Source organism: Lichenostomus cassidix, chromosome 11, assembly GCF_008360975.1.
Source record: "Lichenostomus cassidix isolate B80296 chromosome 11, HeHo_3.0, whole genome shotgun sequence".
In the NCBI taxonomy this organism is placed as follows: Eukaryota; Metazoa; Chordata; class Aves; order Passeriformes; family Meliphagidae; genus Lichenostomus; species Lichenostomus cassidix.
Window position 1 is genome coordinate 15342807 of NC_139492.1, and position 20462 is coordinate 15363268.

The following is a 20462-nucleotide window of genomic DNA, read 5'->3' on the forward strand; positions in this document are numbered from 1 at the left end:
ACTGCCTCTTTTTTTCTCTTGCTTTTATTATGAACAAAAAGATAGACAGGTCCTAAGGACAGATCTTTTTCACAGCTCTGCTCTCTTCTGCCAGCACATGCCCTTCCACTCACAGATTACCAGGTTTAACTAGGGATATCTTTGAGCCAGAAGCATTTATTGCAATAAAACCCAATAAATTTCCCCAAAAAAATAAACAAGCTTTCCCCTCCTTTCTAACACTTACATTGTGGTTGGAAGCAACATTTAAAGAAAAAATACACAGATCAAATCTGGTGTTCCTTGTCTCACTGAATTTGCACGTGGCTGTTTTTCACCACTCCCAATAAACATACTGAAGCTATCATTTCTGTGTGGACAGAGGAATGAAAATATATATATATCTATACACACATCTATATCTGGGTGGAGCATTTGGCTGCTTTGCCTGCTTCCCCCCCCACCAAGTTCAGATGCAGTTTTTTGCATATTGTTAAACCAACGCTAGTTTATCAACAGCTATTGTTAAACAACAACTGCTATTAATCTAAATGACATAAATTAATACCACCTGCTGTAAATGCAGAAGAAGTTTGGCTTATACCTTTAACTGCAGCTTTTGAATTATCTAGGACAGCATGCAGGTAGATCCATGAATCTCTATAATTTTCTCACTTCATACACATGACTGCTCAAAATGATGTCTTTGGGGTGGAAAGGTTTGCAGAAGGATTTGCCAGCTTTGAGCTCAGTGTCTTGCTCTGTCATTCTCCTCCATGTCTGGTTCATCATTTCTGAAGGCTTCCTCAAAGCCTTCTGGTGATCCTCCCAAGGAGCTCCATGCACAGCAGCCTGTGGGAAGCTGACAAAACACTGGAAAATTCTGCCAAATAATAAACAAACCAACCCCATGTTTTTTTTCCAAACATGTTCCCATGAATAACTGAGAAGGCACACTTGCTAATTTACTGCATGTTTGTCTTTATGGAGTATTTTTAAAATAAAATATTTCACCCCCTCCTGCCTCTTCCTAATTTGTCCTGTCATTCAATTTCTGTAACTAATTTGAGGAGAATTCTCTAATGTTTCACCACACTGCCAAAGCCTAGTTTTTGCTTGAATGTAATGCAGAACTATTTTAATTACAAGGAACATCAAAAATCAACTCCATAACACGAGATTATTCCTTGTGCTAATTTCTAGAAGCCCAAAGCGTAGATGTGACAGAATTCAAATCCCTCTTTCACACAAACACAAAGGGAAAAATTCTTCCTGAACTCTGGTCAACACAGATATTTCTATAGCATCTCCATGTTAAGTTTTAACCAAAATTTATGTCAGTATTTTTTTCTGAGGAAAGTTCACTAAATGACAGTGGTAGGTCAGCTATCAGGAAACCTGAACAAAGCCTTCATAGAGCTCAACTTTGTGCACCTGGTGGGGTCAGTGGTTTCTAGACTGAAGTGAGTGGAGAGAAAGATCCTCCTGCAGATGCTCCAGAACAGGATCTGAATAAGGTGCTCTCAGTTATTTTCTGCAGGAGTTCCTTCCTCTGCTGACTACAGGTGGTGCTGGGAGAAACCAGGAGCCTGTCAATATATGACAGTAGGGATCTACAACAACAGAAAAAGCTTTTCATAAGAAAAAAAAGAGCTTTTCAGTGTATAAGTGTTGTCAGTATACAAACTGGAAGCACAAGGATCATCAGGAAGCTCCTGTCAGTGATTTAAATCCTGTGACACTGCGCCTGGGAAACAGAAAAGGACCTCAAGATCTGCCTTTGGAAGACACAAAATCAGTGCAGTGGTGTGGAGGCAAAGATGCTGTCACAGGGTCATCACATCACTAAGCAGAACTAAGCTTTGTCACTTTAAAAATTCAAACCTTAAGACATTTTCAGTTACTTATTTCAGGTGCACATGTAAGGAGCAATTAGGGCATTACCTTCACTTTGAGTTTTCCTCTCAGTCTCTCTAAAACATTTAATATTTTCAGAAGATATGAAGGCTTTCCAGAGATAATATGCTTGCTGTAGCCTACCATGTGTACATGCCAGAAAATAAGACCAGATGTGCTAATTTATAGTTAAAAGGATGAAACCCTGAATAATCTGTTTTTCTAACAGGAAGCAACTGAAAATAGGGTTCAAAAAGTCTGATATTCTGCATGATCAAACACACCAACTGTATTCACTCTCACCTAACCCCCTAATTAATTTACCTGTAAGAAAAATATCTCCAATTTTCACTGCTGTAAAATCATCAGGATTTAAGTGCTGTACACAATACAATAAAACTTACACAGTACTTTTCACACTATGTCTCATGACTTTTACACAGCATGAAATATTAAATCACAAAACATTAATGAAAAACTACTAGAAGAGATAGTTTAGCATCTTCACTGCTGAAATTTAGAATTTCTAATAACTGAAGGTGACAAGATGCACCATTGAAAAGAGGAATAATAGAAGACTAAAATTAGAGGCTTTAAAACTGCACTGTAGTCAGTTATTTTAACACACAGACTGTGATCTTAGGCAACTGCTCAATAAACCTTGACAAAGGAACAACTTGATTACTCTGACACAGTGAGAGAGGGAAATATCCAAAATGTAGTTACACTTCCCAGAATTTGGTTCAGTCTCTCTTGGGTCCAGCATTACATGAAGCATGATAAGAAGTTTAAAAAAGGGCTGCTGTTGTTTTAAACCCGAATATTAATTTAAAAAGATAGGACAATCAGAAATGGGAGTTTTAAAACCTAGTATTACTCTCCTGGAGTGAGTATTTTTCATATGACTTAGCAAAAATTTGGACTACAATTTTCTCAACCTGAATTTTAGCAGTTTGATGAACAAGACAGTTGTGAAAAGAAGAAAAATTTTAGAACTAAATATCTGTTCAACCATCTACTCATTTTGCTCCCACCACAAAGAAATTCTTTTACTCTCCTGTTTACACCACAGTGCACAAGACCATAAATACCTGCAGTAACCCAAGATGTATGATTACAAAAAAACCCAATTCTCACATGAATGTAGTTCATACTAAGAGACCTGTAAAAATTCTAAATCTGACTATAGAAGAGCTTACAGGTATAAGATATTGTGGCATCTTTGAGATAAATCTAAGGAATTTCACTGCTAGTGGGAGAGACATGAAAATTATGCCAAAAGCTTTAAGCAGTTCAGGTGATCTCCATGCAGAGCAAGAGAGAGGTGAATATGTGCACGTGTAAAAGATCCAGGAGAGGTCAAGCAAAATCCAGCCAGGCTAAGCAGAGGGAATGTCACCAGAGATTTCTGCTTTGTGTAGTCAAAGTGCAGTGGTGAGTCTGAACTCCTAAGTGAAACCTGTCAGGCACAGCGTTTGGAGTAAGATAAATCTTGAAGGGAGAGCATAATTTAGTTCTCAGGTAATTTGGGAGATAATTCTTTCATAGACACCCACCCAAAAGAGATAACCATGAGAGGAAAAAGAATTCCTCACCGTTCTCCCACAAACAATAACTCTGTGCACAGGGAAATACACCCACACATGGCACACAAAGAAACCCCACACCTCCTTCTCACATGCATTTCTGCTCTGTTCAAAGCTACACTCTTCAAGTGAAGAGTATTTCCTATAAACCCATGTTTAATAAAGTAGATTTAATGTGAATCTTTCTCAGTTAAGAACCAAAAATACTCACTTTATGGGCCATCTGGGAATGCTTCCCATATCCAAATTTAGGGTCCAGTAACAAGTCCTACATATAGCCTTCGTGTGTGAACACTTACTCTTCCTGTGTTGAATTTCCCTGAACTGGAGCCAATATGACTCTGCACATGAAGGAAACTGTGGGGGGGATCAGAAACCTGATTTTGGCACAGCCAAATGCCACAGCTGGAGGGACCTAACCACTTCTTCCACTTCAATCCACACTCCTCTGTGGAGACTCTTCATCCACCTTCCTGGATGCTCACCTGCTCTAAACTATGAGGAGCAGGGGGAAGGTGTGTTAAGAACTTTCTTAAAAAAACACCAAAGCTGAAAACCTTATGGTTTGAGGATTTGTTGCAAAACAAAATTTGGCCGCTCGAGTAATTGCTCTTAAAAAGATAAAAAGCAATCAATGTAGCAGTTGCTTCCCAACCCACTACTGTATCAGCTGTCAAACACTCCTGCAAATAAAATTTTTCTGTTTGCTTAGGAATAAAGCATCTTTGCATCAACTTTAAAAATATTGACAAAAATCGCTAGGAATAATGCAGGAGTAATTTAATTGCATGGGAAGTTATACAGAACCATTTTTGGGAGCACCAAACCTAAGTCTTGAAGTCTGACCAAGTTTTTTTAACTTCCTGAAGAAGAAAGTTGCTCTGAATTGAGAACATATAAAGTTGTTTCTCTCTTCAGTGCAAGCCCCAAGTGTGTTTAATGGTTTTGCTAAATATGATTGAAAGAAAACCATGCCTGAGGGAAATGATCCTTTGCTGGATATGTATAAGGGTTGAAGCAGCTTGGTCAATGAGTGACCATAGCATATGAATCTAAAACTAATCTCAAAGAGCCTGAGGGCACCCAAAGCTAACCTAGTCAAGTAGTTATTTTTTCATTTGCTCTGAGCTAAATACACTGTCTGTAAAAGACTCCCTGTACACCTCACAGCGTTTTGTTTTGCTCACATTAAAACAGAAAAGTTTTGAACAGTACATTGTATAGTGTGCATAACAGCAAATTAAAAATAATTGCATAAAATAACAAGCATTCTCTTACTTATCACTAACATTTTGAAAATTTTTGAGAAAAAAAATTGTCCATGAGACAACTTCAGAGCTTAGATTTATCCCACATCATCTCAGATCCACCCTCAGCTTGTGGTTTGTGATTCCCTTCATGGAATCCACGGTCTGCCACACCCTGGCTGCTGACCTTGGTCCTCCTGTCTCAAACAAGAGATGGGGAAGAACTGCTGCCCTCTCCTCTCACCAGTGCAAGCAGCCTCTCTTTGAAATTGCATAATGCCACTGCAAAATATCAGCCTATCTTTACAAAACTGAAGAGAACTTTTGTAAAAATAATCTATGCTACCTAAAACCTTGGGAAAAGGACAGAACTGATTTTTTTGAGTAAAATATGGTAACAAACCAGTCCAGTTACATTTCACAATAAAGCTGCACGAGACAGAACAACTGCTCTGCAAACAAGGGCAAGGGATGGGGTGAGAAAATCACTGAAAAATATTAAGTCCCCTGAGCACCGTGGGATGTGCAATTTTCACTGTGCTTCGAGACGCACTTGTGTGGCCTTGTTGCTTCTATTGATCACCTAGGTCTTTCCTAATAGAGTTACAAGGCATTTTCAGTTGCAGACTTGGGAACCTGTGGGAAATGGGATCCAATCAGCCTGCTGCTACGTTCCTGTAAGGCCAGCTCTGTCTTGCTGCTACTGCTCTGCTGGGCTTTAAACACAATAGCAGCACATCCAGGGCTGGGAAGCAGAGAGCAGGGATTGTGCCAGCACAGGTTATGAATTTTGGTGATGCAAAAACCAAGTATGTGTGGTCATTAAAAATTCAGTTAATGGTTAATTGTCTTTTTTTTTTTCTTTCTTTTGTTATGAAACTGCATGTCTGATTTCCAAGAAGGATGTAAATGGAAGTAAGTGGGAATCATGAAGAGGTATTTAATGTCCTTTCTGCACTCTAATAGGTGTAGTAATGAATGAACAAAGAGGACTTTTTAATGTTATGCTGAGGCAGAAGGTATTGGAAATACTCACAAAAATCTCAGTGAAAACAAATGTTACTTTAAACAAGAAACCCAAAGCACAGGGAATCTCAGTAAAAAAATCTGTATTTTGGGCTCTTGCACCAAAATAAGGAAAAGACATTTGCTTTGCTTATCATCTGCAATCAAAAATAATCAGAAAATAAGGGGAAAGCTGTGCATTTGAAAATTTTCTACTGAAAACATTACCCAAACAAGTTATCTGCTACAATCTATGACTTAGAAACTGAAGCCTGTAATAAAATACAATCCACTTTTCTCATGTAATATTAGTAATGGCAATCTAAGATGCTTATCTATTTAAAAAAAAAAAAAAAGTCTGGGTAAAATTCAAGGCCAAATCTTTCAGAATGGGGCCCACAGCTGCTCTCCCCAAGCCTTTTACAAGGAGAACTCCTGGAAGTCCAGGGGAGTCAGCTCAGGACCCCAAACGCAAAACCCAGGATGCTTTTTGGCAGGATTTCTCTTCTCAAGAACAGCACATCAGTGGCCACGTGGACAAAATACAGGCTCATCACTGAAGAGCAGTAAAGTGGATCTGCTCTCCCCTTGTTTCTGTTCTCTTCCCACCTGCAATGTGCTTCTTTCAGCACATCAGCATGACAGCTCTGAGATCAGTGGTACCCTGAAAAGCTAAAACAGTTCCATGTTTGATTTCCTGAAAAGCTAAAACAATTGCATGTTTGATTTCACAGTAAAAATTTCTTTACCGTTACAGTGTAGACAGAAATATTGTATCATGATCTGAAGGCCCTTCCCAGGAAACAACACAATGCAGGCAAATTTATATGCCTAGATCTGTAAAATGCACTTGGTTGCAGCACTGTAACTAAATGATTGCACTGGTTTCAGTGGCGTTCCCCACAATGAGAGGAAACAGGGGTTCTGTGCTATGCATTCCCCTCTGCAAGACCTTATCTAAAGAGACTGCACAAGCAAGAGAGTGGGGGGGGGGGAAAAAGCATCACTCCAAACTAAAAGAGGATGAAACATAGCAAAAAATTACATACAAACATTTAACAGCCCAAAGAGGATGATATGGTCCGTGAAGACCTGCCCTCGTAACCTCAGGAAATACAAATCAATCTGGGTTTCATCATCTGAAACTTGAACTTCTAGCTAGTAGCTCTGTGCTCTTCCCCTGCCTTCTTCAAAAACTCCTCCTTGAGCTGATTTACACTATTTGCTTCTACTGCTGACTTCGGCAGTTTGTTCCAGACTGTATTTCAACTACCCTTTGTGTAAAACTGTTCTGTCTGAATATATCGGAGTCCCTAAATTCTGGTACACATATTGGAGTGGTTACAGGAGTAATTTTAGTGAGGCTGGCAGCTGGCCTAACTCGTGCTCTGATCTCTCCTCCCCTCCCTCCACTGAACAGTGAATAGTTTGCCATCAAAGTCAGGGCTGCTATAAGAGTCTGCTGCAGCCAAGTGCCCAGGGGGACAGAGCCTGAACTTGTCACACTTTGGCAGGACACTGTGGCCAGAGCAGCCTCCCTAACCTTTACATGAGGACCAAAGCTGTGAAGAGCAAAGAGTAAGCAAATAGAGAGGAGCAGGACTCTATGTCTTGCTGTGTTGAACAATTTGGTGCTATTCACAGACACTTCGCTTTCCACAAACATTTTCACAGGTAACTGTTGGTTAAAAACAAAACAAACCAAAACATTGATATAAACAAACTCTAAAATAAAGTTGAATATAGATATTTGTGAAAACTGAGCTTCATTCTTTGTTTTTCTTTAATATTGGATGAAAGAAAGTACAACATTAATTTGGGTCTCAACTGCAGCTGCACATTGGCAATTAAGTGGCTAGGTAGAAATGGGAGAGTGAATAGCAGCCTCCAGATCTTGAATAAATTGTCAGTTGATCTTAAACAGGAAGTACAGGATTCTTAGTTTTGACTTCTGAGGATCTGCATTTTCTAAAAGATGATTGCTTGCAAGTGTATTTTTAAATCCATTTTTGTGTATGAACTAAGGTTAGGAAAGAGGCAGATAATCTATCAAGTGTGCCATAACTTTTAAATGGAGGTGACATATTTTTCCCAGTCAGAACAACTTTCATCAGAAATATTTTTGGAAATTTATAAAATCTCTTTGATGTCAAAAAACTGTTCTCACATTCTTTTGAAGCAGACAAAAGGTCAATGTTAATTGCAATATGTTGTAAATCATATAGATTAGTTTCAAGAAAATATTTAAGGGAGATATCTTATATGTGACATTCATTCTTCAGCCAGCCAGACATGGATGATGTTTAATTTATAAAGATTTAAAAGGATGGAAGTCTCTTACAAAATATAGAATTTAATGAAATTCTTCTGTTTTGTTACCAATTCACAGATATCATCTCTTCTTATTTATGGAGAGAACTGTATTAATCATCACATGCAGAGTTGCAAATTCAGCAGAAACATAAATTATCAACCCTAAACCTCAAATTCTTTCAAAGGATCTGTGAAACTAAAAGTTTTGAATAGCCTGGATAGAACAAATGGACAAGAAAAGATAATGCATCTTTTGAAACGCAAACCTGCAGAGATGTTATGCTCAATTACTCTGACAAAAGATTTGGAAACCAACAATATCCCCTGTGGAATACCACTGCTAAACTGGAATGCTACATCAAAAGCTCAAAGTTAAGCAAGAATAATATAGCATAAGCCACATTAAATGTGTGTAATCCCTAAAGCTAGAACACACTTGGATATTTATTAAATAACTATTCCTACCTTTGGGGGATGGGGGAAGGCAGGAGGAAGAGTTCAGATTAGTAAAATATTAGTAAAAGCACCACTCTGGATTCCACAAGGAGGGATGGATGGTGGGGCTGGGCAGGTTGCATCCCCACTGCAAGTCTTCTAGTGTCCAGCTAGGGAGTGCAAAGGTTGCTTCAGCATCTAAGCCAAGGTTTGGAACAGAGTGGTTGCTTATTTATCTTCATGGACAACAGAAAGCCCTATCAGAACCTGAGGCAGGGAGGAGCTGCTTGGAAGGGTTTGGAGGAAGGAGCAATGACACCTGTGGTGGCAAGCAAGCAGCTGCTGGGCGCAGGAGGAGTTCCAGCAAGCCACTGGGAAAGGAGCTGCAGGAACCTCAAGGATGCCATGCTGCAATGGTGTGTGGAAAACACGCCTGCTTGATTTCCAGGGAATCCTTTCAGCCAGCCCACAAGGAGCAGAGGTTGCATGCAAGCAAAAGCTTCCATCTGCTGGGAGAAACGGGGCTGCATGCAGCCACCTTCTGTGCGATCAGGGCAGGGCACAGCGAGGAGAGAGCCTTTCCAGGCAGCTGATGTTATCAGCAGCGTTCTTCACCCTGCCTGGCTGGGGATGGTTGGGAAGCTGCACATTTGGGATGCATCTATCCCGACACTGCTGTTGAGTAACGAGCAATGGAATGTGGGCTGCTTCTGAGGGACAGCGATGACGTTGCCAAAAACGCACTAAGAATACAAGTCCAATTTAGGCCAGTCAGTTCTTATTATCTTCACTGAGATGGCAAGTCCATATTTTTGGCTGCACAGAAAGAAAGGGATCATCTTTCTGGACTACAGGCCTGACATGCAGAGCTGCTGCAGGGGCAGCTGGAGGGCCGTGGGTCTGGAAGGGCCTCAGAACACAGCAGGTGGGCATTGGAAACCTGGAGTTCCTGCACTAGGGCATAAGTGATAGGATTACACACAAGGAAAACACCTAGAAAAAATTAGGTGAATGATGGTGTAATTTTACTGTACCTATTCTGGGTGTTTCCCTTGAATATCCAAGGTCTGTGCCCTAGATAACTGGGGTGGTGCAGGAGCAGCTCTGCTACACTCCTTGTTCTCCAGACAGATATGCCAGTCAGCAGGGGATCATTATTCACGTGGAAAAGGATGAATTTGTTGATTGATGTTAAAAGCTGATAGGGAAGTTGAAAGGACAACAAACAAGAAGAAATACAGAGCACACAACTGTGGTTTTAAAGTTAATGGGTTTTTCCCATCAGGTAATGCTGCATATGAAATAATAATGGTGCTAACTAAAACATTAGTTACTACTTGATGATGACACTTTACATCTTTCTGTAAACCTCTTATTGACACTAGCAGAATCTCCTGTGAATAAGGGAGAATAATGTCCTACATCAATATCTGGCATATGTAATGTGTTTATATAATCCAGTCCTCTTCACGGAATTAATTTGATCTGTCTGGTTTGGAGCATGTACTGCTGGTTACCCGTGCTCCCTGTGTGCTTTTATTTCTTGAAGATGCAGCTTGTTCTGTTTTTCTGGCATCTTGGCTGCCTATTGAATGGGGGTAAGAGCACAGACTTAATGGCAATCTACTGACAATTACAGTTGCCAAACCAGAGCTGTGTTCGTGTGGGATGCAAACAACAGCCACTCATCCTTCAATTTCTCAACACCAAATTGACAAGTAGCTCTTAGAGAAGTTTCACTTCTAAATTATTAAGTAAAAGAGAAAGAAAGAAAGAGGAAAAAAAAAGGCTAAGAAATTAGAGACGCTTACTGAATTACTCCAGTGAACAATATTGATTGACAAATCCAGTCCTAAAAATCAGAATTAAAATTAACTGCACTTACCGCATCAGTCAGTCACATTGCAGAGTTTGAAAGTCTGGCATGAAAGATGAACAAATGCTGTGAAAGATAAAACCAAAATGCAATTACAATATAAAAAAATATTTGCCAGTTATATTTTATACAGGAGTAACACATCCTCACAAGTTTGAAAACTTTGCCTTACCCAGAGGGAGTGAGTAATTGCTTATCTTGAAACTTTTTCAAAAAGTTCTAATGCAGGGGGTTTAGCTATCAATCAAAATCAAATTAAAAGGGTTTACGGCAAATGAATCAAAGCAATACAATTTTATTTTTTCTGATGAGATTTATTTACATAGTGAGATTAAAAATGTCTCAGATTTATGCACCCACTCTAGGAACATGAATTTCCCAGATTTGAAACCTTTAATGCAATAACCTTTACCCTGGTTTGAGATAAGCCTGTGTCAGCATTTATAAAGTAAGGTCTTTCTAGCTGTTTGATCCAGTATAATAAACCACTTCCTCCTCCTGTGTTAAATGATAACTTTTACTCCTTTAAGGCCCCTTTCCTTTAATCCAGCATTTCCATTCCATTTTCCTCCTCTTCTGTAGTTCTACCTCCAGATCTAGAGAAATTCCAGGAAAATTTCCCAAGAGATAAACACGAATATATTTCTAGAAACACTTAGAGGACTAAAAGGCCTGTCTGGAGTAAAATCAGTGGTAGCACTGCCTGGGATTACACTGGAGATTTAAAGGATCTGCAGCTGTACTTTCCCTGCTGAGGCACCACTGGGTGCACCCATCCAAGGAAGGGTGTTGTACCAAAGGACACATTTGTGCTGCTCAGACACATATGGAGTAACACATGCACAGAGAAGCACGTTTTCTGTGCTGGTTTCGGTCATTAAGACCATCTTCCTGGATTTAATTACCAACATGCCAAAATATCATTCTTAAATAGCCATCTCATTTACTGCCTACCTTTCAATTAACTTCATTTTTTTCCAGACCTTGACCCAAAAATGTTGTCAGTTTTCCCATAAGAGTAGCCATGGAAGTTTTATTTCTTACAGCCTTCAATGACTAATATTTGTTGTTCCTTCTTTTTATAAAGCGCATTACCAATAAGGCACAAAGAAACCAAACACAGCTAGGTTAGAGTACTACACAAAGGGTCATGTGATATTTTCCACAAATTTTTGAAATGGTACAGTTGCTCAGGACTGGGAAACTGCTGAGCTGTGCTCAGTGTTCTACAAATAAAATAGGTGTCCAAGACACAGAAAGAGCATGTTATTCTTCATGGTGCATCTTAAACACTGTGGCAGTTTCCCTGTGAAAACCTGAGAGGAGGAATTATCAGCAGGGCACTGAAGGGACATGCTCAGTTAGTTAACAAACAAGGCACACTTCCTTCGTTAGGCCATGCCACACATGGATACCTGCTTCCTGCATCTCCATAATCACAGTGACAAGGAGCAGGACTTCTTCTGCCTGCTATGAGGCTTTCTGGATCACTGGAGATGATTTTCAGAGCCTTGCTGCACAGATTCTGCCAATTTGTGTTCAGGCTCTTTTACAGGCTGGAACAGGTAGCCAAACAAGCTCCTGGCACAGGAGGTGAGTCTGAGTGCCCAGGCTGCACAGCACCTTGGTTTTGGTGTGGGTGTGTTGGTTTTGGTTGGTGGGTGTGTTGGTTTTGGTTGGTGGGTGTGTTGGTTTTGGTTGGTGGGTGTGTTGGTTTTGGTTGGTGGGTGTGTTGGTTGTGTGGTGTGCACCTATAGCAAAGTACAAATAATCAATAACCAGAGTGTGCCCAGGCTGCACTGCACCTATAGCAAAGTACAAATAATCAATAACCAGAGTCTGAGTGCCCAGGCTGCACTGCACCTATAGCAAAGTACAAATAATCAATAACCAGAGTGTGCCCAGGCTACACAGCACCCATAACAAAGTACAAATAATCAATAACCAAACTCCCCATAATTTACCATTGTGCCAAAAACCAATCACGTAACCAACACTGCTAACCTAACAGTGGCCAGGGAAGAGCTGTGCTCGTTAGAAACTTGTCACAGGTTTATTCTTTGGTCCTTTGCTCAGTCTTCTTGCTCATCTTATTTTGTTCCCTCTCACACAAACCAAGTTCTTGTGACATACAGAAAAAAGGAGCTATGTAAGACAGGTGTTCAATTCCAGCCTCAGGCACCATGCAGCTACCCAGGTAGGACATGGCATTTGGCCCATCTCCCATTCCCACTGACCCTTGTCCTGCAGGGCAATGGGAATATCAGGGACAGCCAGCAGCAGCACTTGCTCTGAGGTGCTGTTTTCCCCTGCACTCCCCATGTCATGAGCCCTGGGTTTGTGCAGAACTCACGGGCTGTACACAAATGTCTCACATGCTTCACACACCATGCAAATCTGCTGCTCTTGGGTGGGGACAGCACAGCTCCACCAGCTCAGGACTCTGCAGCCAGGGACCAACAACAAAAGAATGGTGCTTCCAGTGTATCCTAGGTTTTGAAGTGCTGGTGAGCTGCCTTTGGCACAGCCCAGGTTAGAGGTATTTCGGGGGGCTGTGTATGAAACAATGGAGCTGCTGGAGGCACAAGCTCTTCTGCAACAGGTGAGGGGGAGACAGGGTGTGGCAATACCTTGAGATCAAAAGAAGGCAAATAGCCCAGTTAGCAATAAAGGTTGACCACTACAGTCCAAATAATTCAATTTAAAATACTGCAAATCTACTCCTGCAGCATATAATATCATCATGAGCACGTCTATGCTAACCCACTGATGACCTCAGGGAGTTTGCAAGAATATTACTTCTATTTTCCATCCTTTCATCCCTGATGTATACAGGCAGACTTAGCTATGTCTGCAACAAGAAAAGCCATTATGTCTTAAGAAAAAAAATGACCACTCCCATTATCTGAATGCCAAATTTCATATATTCAATTCACCAATATCCCACACCAGCCTTTCAGTTCAGTGAAATGAGATGGGTTCAGATCTCTAAAATCACCAGGATAGAAGCAACATTTTTGTCAATTGCAAACCATAGCAAGAAAAACACAGCTGACATGCTAAAATATGAAAAACTGCCATTATATTTAAGGTGTTTCTAAGAAAGAATATTACATTTATTATTGTGAATAAATTCACAGATTCACTATACATCAGACATTAGGCTTTATTTTTCTGTGTAAAATAAATATAGCAGGAGTATAAGATTATGACTTCACTATTATTTTGTAAGACCATTTAATTTAAACAGAGATGCCTATTCACCTGATATCATAAAACCAAGAACAGAACCATCAAATTATTGTACAGCACAAGCACATTGTACATGAAGACAACATAGGTAGACTTTCTTGTGAAACTGCTGGGTTTTATCACTGTTTAATGATTTGTTGCACTATTTATAGGATAAACAATAAATCTAACATGATTCATCATATTAGCCAATAAATCATGAGACAAATCATTAGGCAGAGTGATAAAATCAAGTGTTTTAGAAATAAGTTAATCTATGATGCCAATGCCTAATCTAAATAGTTGCTTAAAAACCCTATTTACTAATCATTTTTACATAAAGAAAGACTGATGATTATGTAGATTAAATGTGTACTTATTCCTATAATCACATGTTCTGTGCTGGTCTGTTTAGAAAGGGAAAAAAAAAAGATTAAAAACATCCACTGGAAAAAAAAGTAACATCATTTTGATTGTATTTGTGTATTTATGAAGGGCTTTCTGCACCACTTTTGAATCTGCCTTCGATTTTGGGGAAGAAATGGTTAATTCAAGCATGCTGCAAGGTTGCTGGACAGACATTATCCTCAGCCATGAATTCCGTAATATCCTAATTAACAATTTCATTAAGATGTGATGGCTGGTTCTAATGCTTCTTCATTCTTCAGCCTGAATATAACCCTGTAGACTTTCTCATTTGTGACAACTGTGTTTATAGCTTCTCTACCCACAGAGCTTCATGGCACTTTGAATTATGCTCAAGAGTATATGGGCATCACGTCACATTTGTGTGCCTGATATCATACATGACTCCTGCGCTCCAGCCAGGGTCCTTAATGTACATTCTACAGATGGACTACCCTCTGAATGCTTAGCCAGATATTAAGTTAAATCTTTTTGGAGTCAAGCTTGTTTCACATCAGTTATACAAACATATTGGTTCCTTTAAAAGGACAAATGCACTGAGAATAAGACAGGGAATCTAGGTCGGAAATCTAGGAAGATCATTTTAAATTTCAGTTTAGCCTTTAAATTTGAAAATCTCTTCTGTGGGAATTATTGTTATCTGTGGAGGGTTTGTTTTCATTTACTTAATCCCAAAGAGAAGTAGCTGAGCGATATTTATCAAGAAGTAGGTAAGCAGCATAGTTAGCTTAACATGAAAGAAACAAACAGCAAGGCAACCTCCTTCCCTCTCACTTTCTATTTTGTATTAAAATGCAACAAACCTGAAAAGATAGTGACAAACCAACATGATGTTATCTAGTTCAAGATTTTTCCTCAAAAAGGAAAAAAAAATGTTAACGTTTGTTTGCCACTGCCTGTCTATCTATCTATTTATCACATTGGGACTATGTCATACCTACTGTACCTCCTCGATAAGGCTAATCTTGAGAGCAAGACATTTTCCTCTAACTGAAAGAATATGTTTGAATACAAAAAAAAGCATCTTTAATTAGGGCTGTAACCAACTGTTTACTTGTCACACAGTAGGGTGAACAAACCCCTCCAGCTCCCCAAGTGCACTGGGGAAGGGGAGAGGAGGGGCAAGCCTGGCCCTGGGAGGGGGGTTGTGTCACAGAGGCTGAAGGGAGCAGAGGGGATATTGTTGCATTTGTTGTTTTCTCACTTTTTATCTCAATCCATACAGCATGTTTTATAAAAGATGTCTGAGACACGACTGGAGGAGAGAGAGCAATGTGATGCTTTGTGCAGTACAGGCAGGGATGGTTTGTTTGTATCTTTGTTCAGTTTATAATGTTCAGACATCCCATACATATAAAATGTAATAACCAGGAGCATGCCAGAATCATATGCCTGCAGTCCCCTGTTATTCTTTTAGAACCTGCTTATCTTTTGCTTCACTATTTCCTGATGACACTGAAGGTCAGATTTTTAAAGGCACTTAGATGCCTCATTTATTGAAATCAATGGGAGCTAGGTGCTTAAACATCTTTGAAGAACTAGCCCTTTTAATGTTTATTAACAATGCCTCAGATGAGGGTACATCCCAGAAAACATAATAATTGCCTTCCTTATTAACTGTGGTGTGTCAAGATAAGATAGAATCAAGTCCTCAGACTCATCTCCTCTCAATGATTTCCTAAATGAGATCAGTTCCCACTTACATCCTGAATGACCAAGGGTGACTAAATCAGAGCAATGAAGTATGTTTACGTCCTTGAAACTCAAATCATCTTGCAGACACTTCTGCCAGAGTTGCTGATTCACATATTATCAAGTCTTAAAATGTTTGTTGTTTTTTTCCAACACTCAGCTATAATCATTTTAAATTCAAGAGAATATCTCCTTTTCCTCTTCAGGTAAAAATGAAGCTTTTTCTTTCCCTTGGGAACTTAGACTCTCACATGTGAACTATGGAACTACAGACAGAATTATTCCTTTGTATTTTTGTCCTCATACTTTTAGTCTGGTGGATTCACATATACCTTGTTCATCAATGCATGGCACAAAGCAGAGAGATCTCCAAGTCAGCCACAAGAATACCTCTCACATCTTTGGACAGGAAAATTGAGAAGTCAGGAACAAAACATCTCTAAGAGAGGCTTTTGGATGCCTGCTAAGGGAGAAGTAGGGAAGAGGAAGGGAGGGACTGTTTTCCTGACAGATCAGTATCAATGAAGAATCTTTCCAACCTCTAGAATGAGCTTTGGATGAAGCCCTGAACTGAACCTCCTAAGGCTCAAGCCAGGATATTCCAGCATTTCCCCTTGTTCCTGTAAAGGCAGATTTCCATCAACAATCATCTCTACCTTTTGCTTAACTATGGACACCTTTGGGGACTATTCCTGGTGGCAACCTTCCTCCATTTTTGCCTCCTACAAGCACAGCAGTCACATTTCACCTCTAGAAAATCTCTCCTGAGGGTTATGTACCTCATGTACAACCAACAGGTGCCTGAGCTTTCATGAGAAATTCACACCTGTGCCTTTAAAGTCATCCAAACCTATTTTTGGGCCTGTGATTCTCTTTTTCACTGCTGTCTCTTTATTTTACTCTGCCTTTTTAATCCCCCCATAGTGAGGGACGAGCAGACCAGCACTCTGGGCAGTGAGCAGGATATGTACCATGAGATGTATTTAAAGCATTTGCCAGAGCAGTGAAAGGTTTGATATCAGGCTTAACTAACTGCAAGAGATCTTCCCAACTTCTCACACTGTTTCCCTCTAATCACCAAAACAACAGAAAAAACAACAAATCCAAACCAACCAACCAATCAACAAACACATTTTGGGAGTTTTTCACTTTTGTTTTTCACCTAATTTTCTTTTCTCTTTGTCAGCCACCAGGTGATTGCTTGGAAGTCACAGTCTGCACCTGAGACCCCTGAAACACAGGGATTATTTTTTAATCTGTCTTGAGAACTGCTAGGGAGAAGACTTGGATTCATGTTGTGTTTCTGCAGAAGCAGGTGACTCCTGGCCACACCACCTCTCCAGGGTAACTGCTTCTAAAGCCTGCTAAATCAATTTTAACACTCTGCTGTTTAATAACAGCATAACGCACAGCCCTTGCATGGATTTAATTAGAGCCATGCAATCGACATAGAGCACACAGAACAGTGCTGCATTGAAAGAAACCCACTCATTAGCTCAATAAATTCAAGACTGACTGGACAGGCGCTTCTTAAAAATTAAATTTTTGAGGTATTATGATCAGCGAAACTACCCCAACAGTCACTCACAGATAAAATTCTAATATTTCAAGAAGCTCCCTTACCTACAACATCTGTTGACATCAGCAGACACCCTGTGCCCATTCACATGCAGGGCCAGGGCTATTTCATACATCAGCACTGATATGCTTTTTCCCATCACTATTCAACCCAGATGTGTTCAAAGTGATAATCAGGTCATGTGGGAACTGCATGGCTAAAAAACTGAGTAGCACTGAAACTGTGGTCCTGTAAGTTTTTTGTATATCTAGATTTTAGAGTCAGGGATTAAGAGGTTCTTATCTAAGACATCCAAAATTATTTCTCAAGTAGTACTGCAAAAACATTTTACAGTGAATTACTTTTTAAAACATATTTTAAACAGAAACACATCACCATATTTTCTGTGGGCTTGGAAGCTTATGTTAAGTTTCCAAATAAGTCAATTCTATAAAGATAACATCTTTTCTTTAAAAAAAAAGTGTTGCAAGCTAATACTGTACATAACAAATAAGCTTTAATTAAAATTTAAATTGAAATCTGTATTGGCTAATCACTCCTGAACAGGAAATATTTTAAGACAAGGTTTTCAAAAGCTCTCTGGTCAAATGTTTTGGTGCTTAGTACCTATAATCAGGGTAAAAATGTCAAATCTGTTCACCAAAATCTAAGTGAGATTTACTAAAGTGCTTGATGTCCATCTGTTCCTACTGTGACATTTACAGCTGACTTGCTACACAAGCTCAGCACCCAAAATGCTGAAGTCCTCTGGGAATCTGGATGTGTTTTGACAAACAGTATGTGAGCCAAGGTAGAGCCTCTGCTGGTTTAAAATCGAGTTCCAGCTGCAGAGGATGGGCTATGCTGCAAATCTGTGCTGGAACCATTAGCACCACACTGCACTGTCTCTCCTTTCACACAGCTCTTCTGAGGGGGTTGTAGTGCACATAATACTTGCATTAGTATAAAAATTGTTGGTTTTCTTTAAATTTACACATAACTAATTTCCTGATTACCTACTTTCATATCTGACAGCTCTCCTACATACAGAGACACTCAGATCACTTAGGCCACAGGTGAAAGTCAGCTCCAGATGAAGAATGAGTGAAAACCACCCCGAGAGATCAGTGCAGAGCTGGATTTGCTGACCCATGAGCCTGTTCATTACCCATGGAGGTAAATAGCTGTAAGATTATTAACAGTGAGACCTGAGGCAGTCATAAAGTCCTGCCTAAGGTGATTTGAGACATCACCCTATACTTTTAACCCATTATAAATAAATCAATAAAGGCCAAAGTAAGCAGAGTGAATACATATCATATTTAAATCTAATTATAGGTTAGTTTTATACAGATCTCCAGTAGTCTTCAGTAGAGACAATTTCATCTTTCAGTCATCTCTCCCTGCACATACCAACACTACACACTACTGCAGGCACACAGCTGACTTCCAAAATGGTCTCTCAGAGAAAACTACTCTTTTTATTGGGTTTTTATGGTATTTTGATTCATATTTTATAATAAAGTAACTTTTAAAGTTCCCCAAACACAACATTATTTCTACATTTTCCTAAGAACAAAAAAAAAGAAAAGTGTACGGTCTTTAAAAACATAAAAATCTTTTCATAAGCCAACATTTATATTTTCTATTGAAAACGTGTTCCTGCAATAAAGTGGTTTATGTTAATATATTAAAAAAAAAAAAAAAGCTGTCAAAACCTGCATGAGTTGTTTAAGCACTAGAAATGAAAACCAGCAACAATGAAGATGTGCTGCCTTCGTATTTGGCCATGTGCCACAACTCTAAAGAGGAGTCCATCTAGAACACGCGCTGCATTACCCTGTTGAGCGACTATTGGTGCTTTTTTTTCCCCCTAAAGTAAAACATTTTTGACAAGCAACTCATCTATAGCCATTTCACACAGCTTTTCTTTCATTTGCATTCTCATTAGAAAAATGAGATTTCTATAAAAGCAAACAGGGAAGTGCTCACCACGGAGGGAAAGCAGGGATCCCCACATCCGAGGTGATAATCCAAACCGAGCTGACAGCGGATTGCATGCGAGATCCGTGATTGGCAATTTAAGCAACACTAAGTGAAATGTGAGCAGCAACATCACATCACAAGTCATTGCAACAAAGGGACTCAACCTTTTTCAGGTTAACTTAATAGGGGCTGGACAAAACAAGAATGGACAATTTATAGGAAAAGAAATAAAGCGAATGTTTCTAAACACTTTGAGCATTTTGGGAATAATATTGGGGGGGAAATAATGCTTTAGCTATGATTGTATTGAAGAAATAATACATTTGGGCTCATCCCAATGCTTTGATTTTTATATTAGAAAATCTCCAGGTTTACAAGTCCACGATGCCAAGTTTTAAACATATTGTAATAGAGTCAATTTTCAACCCAGTTCCAGGGAGCCACAAACGTAGAAGTCATTAACAAATAATAGACTTTGTGTGCATGCTGATATTTTATTTATTTATTGCACCTCATTTTGTAAAACAGTCCTCTGTCACTAAAAAGCACAGAAATAAGCAATGCAAACAGTTGTTCTACAAGACATCATATGCTTGGATGAAGTTTCTAAAATAAGAAAGTGGCTGCATCATCTTTGTTAGCTGCTGATGTAAGCTTTTTAAAAATATTTTGAAATCTGGGAAAAATGAAAATAAAATTTATCAGATAATATGGTGACTGTAACAACCTGGCTCAGATTAGCCTTAGATTCTAGTTTACTTCAGAAGAGTTCTTGCACAACTTCAATGATAAGGAAAACAAATGTGTTCCAGAAGTTTTTAAAGGCACCGCAGAAGAGGCAGCACCAAATAATTATAAAAAATGTGCAGTTTGCTTTCTAGAAAATCACATTCTAACTCAATGTCTTTCCCATACCTCAGACATGTCTACACAAAAGGCAAAGCCTAATTAATGAAAATATGCAGGTGCAGTAAACAAGCTCAGTTTTTCTGGATGAGTTTACTTCCTTTATTGGGTCAGTTTTGGAGCTCGTTATAAATCAACAGAGTCTCTGCCTAGAATTGCAGACACTCCTGTATAAATACTGATAAAATATAAATAGATACTTTTTCTAAAATATGAGCTAGAAAAATAATAAGCAACGTCCATGATGTTTACAGCCAGTGCCCAGGCTTTATAATCCAAGGCCCTAAATCCTTCTTAAATGCCTTGCTGTTTTAAGATTCCAGGAA

The 20462-nt window shown here is 39.3% G+C and overlaps 1 long non-coding RNA gene across 1 annotated transcript in view; it reads right to left on the bottom strand.

Annotated features, from left to right (window-relative positions):
- Window positions 1-3095: 3095 nt before the first annotated feature.
- Window positions 3096-20462, bottom strand: part of LOC146432371 (uncharacterized) — a 24461-nt gene continuing 7094 nt past the window's right edge. The window contains exons 2-4 of the long non-coding RNA XR_014854425.1: window positions 11753-11960; window positions 10347-10403; window positions 3096-3334 (exon numbers count right to left, since the gene is read on the bottom strand). This is a non-coding gene — a long non-coding RNA (uncharacterized LOC146432371). The remainder of the gene's footprint in view (window positions 3335-10346; window positions 10404-11752; window positions 11961-20462) is intronic.